Source organism: Lygodium microphyllum, chromosome 14 (genome assembly GCF_053477565.2).
Source record: "Lygodium microphyllum isolate KBCC chromosome 14, Lygodium_microphyllum_v1.1.10, whole genome shotgun sequence".
Taxonomy (NCBI): Eukaryota; Viridiplantae; Streptophyta; class Polypodiopsida; order Schizaeales; family Lygodiaceae; genus Lygodium; species Lygodium microphyllum.
Window position 1 is genome coordinate 93,864,715 of NC_141148.1, and position 6,273 is coordinate 93,870,987.

Here is a 6,273-nt window from a genome sequence, read left to right on the forward strand (position 1 = left end):
GTGCCAATAGATAAGCTATTGCTTTTGTCTTTTTTTAATTTATAAAAAGGCCTTAGTAATCTAAGCCTTAGCTTATGAAGCCCATTCATAGCTCCTTCTCCAAAACCACTCCATTCACAAGCCTATTTCACACTTTACCTCTTCAAACCAGCCTACTCATCTCACACTACATCATCAAATTGCCTTCACATTTAACTAGCTTTCACACTATATGTGTCTCAACTTCTCTTGAACTAAAAGAACGGATTGTTAATACTCTTGATAGACACTACCTCAGTATACTTGCAGTAAGACCTTCCCACATGAAATGATTTGTTTGCACAAGATTTCAAAAGGAAAGCCAATGCCAAATGAAAACACAAAACCCATGTATCCCGAAATTCATCTCATGTGTGAGAGTTCGCCAAACCAATCCCATGTATCCATCAGTGTGCTCACATGTAAAATCATGAAGCAAAATGACCATGTCAAGAAGAGTAAAGCAAAAAGAGAAGTACCGTGCATCAACAAAAGGGATAAAGAACACAACAAAGGAAAAGAGCATGAAGACAAAGACAACCAAGAAGACCCAGAAGATTGAGAAGACCAAAGGATGTCAAACAAGCAAGAAGAAGATAAAGAAATTTCAGCTGCAACAAAGAATTACCCATAATGGATCTCCCTTAGTGTATCTTGTTTCCCATAGTGGATGTAAAAACCCTACCAAGATGTAAAGTTTCAAGCCTTAACTTGACTAGGCTGCCAAAGAGCTAGTCTCCTAGTCCATGTTTGCATGCAATGGGGAAAAAAGCTAGCAAGGGTAGGAACTCATCATTTGAGGGCGGGGTGTTGAGAATAGCAAATGATTCTTGTATGTATGCCCATAGAGGCTGGATGTGTTCCCCAAAGAGGCTGGCCCATAAGTGGCTTTATGAGAAAAGATGTATGCTCTAGAAGCTCTATGAGAGATGCCCAAAATCCCATACGCACAGTGAGGAAGAGAAATACTATCCAAAAAGCTATATAACCATGTACTTGACACTCATTTCATGCAAGCAATAGAACTATCAATTTGAGTCATTGTTAGTGTCATTGTCCATGTCATTATGAATAGTGTTTTCATCTTTCATCCACCATAGCTAAACCTTGCTCTAGATCCGTGTTTCTCAACACCCTTCTCTCCCTCACTTTCTTGCACCTATGCCTCCAACTCAACTCCTCGACATCCAATAGTTTTGATAGAGAAAGAGCTCATCCTTTATAATGAACTCAACCTCATCCTCAATCAATGAGTGTGGAGTGGTTATGGCAAGGTAGTGGCCCTAGTCAAGATAGGTGTATCCTTCTTGCCCTCCAATAGTTAGTTTTCCCTATTTGTTTTCTAAGAATATCAATCCTTGATATCATTGGTATGTCACCTTAATAATGTTTTATTATGCCCCTTGCTTTTGATAACTATGTAATATTATTACTACCATTAGAGGTCTAGAGATCCATATATTATCTTGGCCCACTATTTTTGGGTCCTCTACAAGGAAATGATGTCTCATGGGGTGGATGGATGCTTTCAAGTAGTGAATTTACATATCAATTGATGATATGCAAGTTGTTTTCATTTTGTACCATCAGTAGCAAGTGCTTGATTAGATCATAGCATTGCTTGTTTGTGAAAATCTAGTATTTTTATCTTTTTTTTGGTGATTTATCTTGCTTGATGATTGAAAAGGTCTTAATTGGAGTTTGATATCATATGACATGTATCAAAACACTTCTTAGTTTACAAATACTACTAGCTCGGGCTACCATGGAAGAGTCTGACAATAAGTATCTACATCTCTCCTTTGAGATTTAGCTTCTATTATTTGAAGGTGTCATCCCTAAACTAATCTCACTTGTGTCTATGGGCCTGGGTGTAAACTTGTGGCTTGCATGGAGGTTGTTTTTTTTGTAACAACCCTTCTATACAACCTGACTACAAAGATTATGCAGGTCCCACAATAGGGCCCTCAAGACGTTAGCTGTGGATGGTGGACATGCCTCAATGAATTTCTCCTTTTGAAGGTTATATATGGTCTTCTAAATGTGAGTGGTTTTTATGATGCAAACTTGTTTTGCAAGTCGAACCATGCAATTTATAATATCTTCTTTGATAGAGGATATTGATATGGGGAGCTACTCAGAGTTTGAAGTCAAGAAATTCCAAGTCACACCATTTAATTTTTTGCATCTACAATTGTCGAGTTCCATAGGGAGGAGATATTGTGAAGAGATGAGTTTGAGAGAGAGAATGTAGAGGAGATGCAAGGAGGAATAAGAGAAGATGAGGGCTCTAAAAGAAGCAGAAGATGCCATACAAGGTCATGAGGCCGCCACATGTAAAACCTTCATCAATTAGCTGAATCAAGAGAATATGTAGAGAGTGGGTCACAAATGGTAGAGAGGGGAACATAGATATTGGAAGCTCTTTTGCATGATATAGATGAGGCACATCAAACCCCTCAACCCTAGCCACAACCTCAGCCCCCATCCCAATGACAACCTCACTACCCGCACGGGCCACCATAGCGACAACCTTAGCCCCCATCCCAATGACAACCTCATCACCCTCATGAGAAACTGGAGTCACAACCTCGGTCCCCATCCCAATGACAACCTCACTATCATCATTGCTCTCATAGCCAAGTGGACTCTCGAAGACTCGGTCCCTATCCTCAAGGAGACCCTTGAGCCTAGCTTCAGGACTTGTGTTGTAATTATTTGATACTCAATTATTTTGCTTAGTCTGTTTAGATGCATAACTACCATTATTGGTTAGAGTTATAAATGTAATATGGATGTGGTTACATCTTGATTTCAACAAATATTGTGGATTAGGTATTGTAATATTTCTCTTCATCATGGAATCATTGTAAATGGTATTATATCATTTTGGTATTGTTGGGGACTTATCAACAAAGTGCAATTATTGCTTGTACTATTTATTCCCAAAGTTGATCATTGAAGAATCATTAATATCATGCCATATCTTTTTTCAATTTTTTGAATTTGATTTGTTTGTGCCATTATTATGTGCTCATAATTGCACTTTAGAATATAATCCAATAACTTGAAGGTTTCCTCTACATTATTGCAGCATCTCATTAGCCTTAGCATATCCCCTTTATTCCTTTCCATTTAGAGGATATCTTGTTGTAACGTGTCCGCCTTGTCCAGGAACATTTTAAGTGGTCCATTGAGAGACGAATCTAAGAGACAACACCCAACACTACCATGGAATGTTACGGGGTTTGTCAATTAGGGTTTCTTGATTCCACCTCGCAACGGAACGTTCCCGGCCAAACCCATTGGGATCAACCTAAAATTCGAGCTCCTAGTTGTCAAGGTCTCTTGACAACATTCTAACGTTGGGTCTTGGACATCTTGCTTTACGTAGAGATACCCAAGCCGAAGTAGATCCATGCCGCACTTGGTTCAAAGAGAATGGAAAATGAGAGAATGCACCGCTCAATCTCTCTACCCATAGGGCATAGTCCCATTTCGGTCCCCTAAAAGAGCATGAATTGGGGTTCTATCCTAACACTTATTAAGGGTCCCTTGTGAGAAGCCTCCTAGTTCTCTAGGACCTTCCTGAGACCCATCAGCGGTTCTGCCCACCCACTTCCCTCAATAGGCTTTTTTTAGTTATTTAATTAGGTTCTACCACATTTACGTGTAACATATAAAACTAGCTTCATTAGTTAAGCGTTTTAGGGAATAGGGTTCGTTTCCATAATTTATAGCACCAACACAAAAACAAAGCAAGTAGTCCTTTTGACAACAAGTTCCTTGACTTATCTTCAAGTTAGTCTTTATCTACTACCCATACAGGAGAAATTATATGTCCCTCTTCTGCCCTGCAAAAGTACCCGGTCCAAATCACATGGCACCATAATTTCCACCCTTTATCTAGAATAGGATCTTCCAACATTACAGCTGTTGGGGCCATCACAATCTTCAACTCCATTCGAGACTTAGAAAGGGGCATCTACAGCTCCACTTGACTACAAGCTGCCTAGGAGTAAAAACATTATTCCCTTAGTTGGCCTTTTCACCACTCGACCTTTCGACCCAAGAATCAAATAGTGCCCTTCTCGAGTTAATCCACTGTGCGATCTTGGATTTGATCCACCCGTGCAAAATATCATTTTCTTGCTTAATTCATTTAAGAATCAAGCACAGTCAAGATAGTCAGCCCTAATATCATCTTCCAATAAAACATTTCTTTATTCTCATGGCAATTTGTCATCATAGATCCCTGCCATGAATTTACCATCAATCAGAAGCATTTTAGATCCCTGCCATGAATTTACCATCAATCAGAAGCATTTGGAATAACCATCCAAACAACAATCCAACAATTTGATGAATGTTAAAGTAATTAGGATGTTGTTAGATTAGCCAACAAAACCAATTGCACTTTTCCAAACAATTCAAAAATAGACATGATAACATTTTTCATCCGCCACTTAGATGTAGATGTGTTTATCATACATGGATGAGTGCAATTTTCTTTTTGTTAGTTTTAACTATTGCACTTGAATATGAATCCAAAAATTATAAATATGGAATTTATCCCTTTCAATGACCTATCCTCATGCGGCATAGTATAGGACCTAATGTATCTCATGCAGGAATCAAATCAAGCATCTAACAATTTGGAAATGTATTACTTATATTCGATACCGTAGTTGTATTGACAGTGATACCCTCACCCGAAGCTTTGTTGCTGGTTGTGGGATTGCCATCCGCACGCAACATTCTCTGCTTGGGGGCAATCCTCTACAAGTAGATTCAAGAGATAAAGAAAGAATGAATTTAAGATGGAAGAGTGTAAGAGAAGATGGCTTAATTGAAGACCGAGATAGGGGGAATCGATCTAACTCTCTCCCTCACAGCCTCTCGGGGTAATCTCTCTCTCTCTCTCTCTCTCTCTCTCTCTCTCTCTCTCTCTCTCTCTCTCTCTCTCTCTCTCTCTCTCTCTCTCTCTCTCAATCTCTCGGTTTCCTTGTGCTTCATTGTGCCTCCCTAATTTATCCCCATGCCTCATATTTATAGCTAAACAAGAGAAGAAGGCTTATGTTGAAAAGAAGAGCTCTTTGTGGAGGGGATCTTGGAAAAATAAGTAATCTGATGCTCAAATCATAAATCTGATGATTCCATTGGCTCCGAAAGGGGGTTAAAACTCCAAGACAGTTGACGCTTGACTAGAAATCTTCTAGATCACTCATTCTTTTTCTCCATGTTCGAAGTGCGGTTTACTACATGTAAACTAAGAATGCGGCACACACGATTTCATCAATCCCTCTTTTTTTTGTCTTTAATCTCCAAAATAGCTTTAAAATCACTTTTTTTTTACATGATATCTGGTTCTAGAAATTTCCATATCTTTTTAGGATATTTACAATAGGTAATATCTAAAATATGCTAGTTTTGCCCAAAAGTCTAATATTTTTGGACCATCCATACTATACACATTAACACTACTGATTAATATGGCTTATAACTCTCATTCACGTTGTAACTTCCGTGAAGGGTAGCTACAGTCCTTGTCAATCCAAGATAAATGTCGCATTAAGACTCTTGATTTTTTGAAATATATTTTTAATTAAATAAAATTTATTAGTTATTAATGTTAGTTAGTTTCTACTTTAGTTATTCTTTAGTTAGTAACCTTACTAACTTATTAATTAACTAACTAAATTTTGAACTAATCAACTAACTTTTAATTGTGTGGAAATATTACACTTGCTTTTGGGATCCCCATTCTTCTTTCGGCCTGTTGTCCCCTATATAAGGGGTGAAGCATTTACAAATTAGGTTCATGCCCTATTTTTCAAAAGAGAGAAATAGAAAACAAGTTATGCTTGGCACGTAAACATTTGTATTATGTGTACTTAAGGTTATGAGGATCTGATAAGAATCATTATCATTCCACTCTGTCCCTTAAATATGTCTATTTTTTGCTTATAAGTTTGTCTAGATTCATAACTATCATTATTGGTTAGAGTTATAAATGTAACATGGATGTGGTTACATCTTTATTTCAACAAATATTGTGGATTAGGTATTGTAAAATTTCTCTTCATCATGGAATCATGGTAATTGGTATTATGTCATTTTGGTATTGTTGGGAACATTATTGGGGACTTATCAACAAATTGCAATTATTGCTTGTACTATTTATTCCCGAAGTTGATTGAAGAATCATTAATACCATGCCATATCTTTTTTCAATTTTTTGAATTTGATTTATTT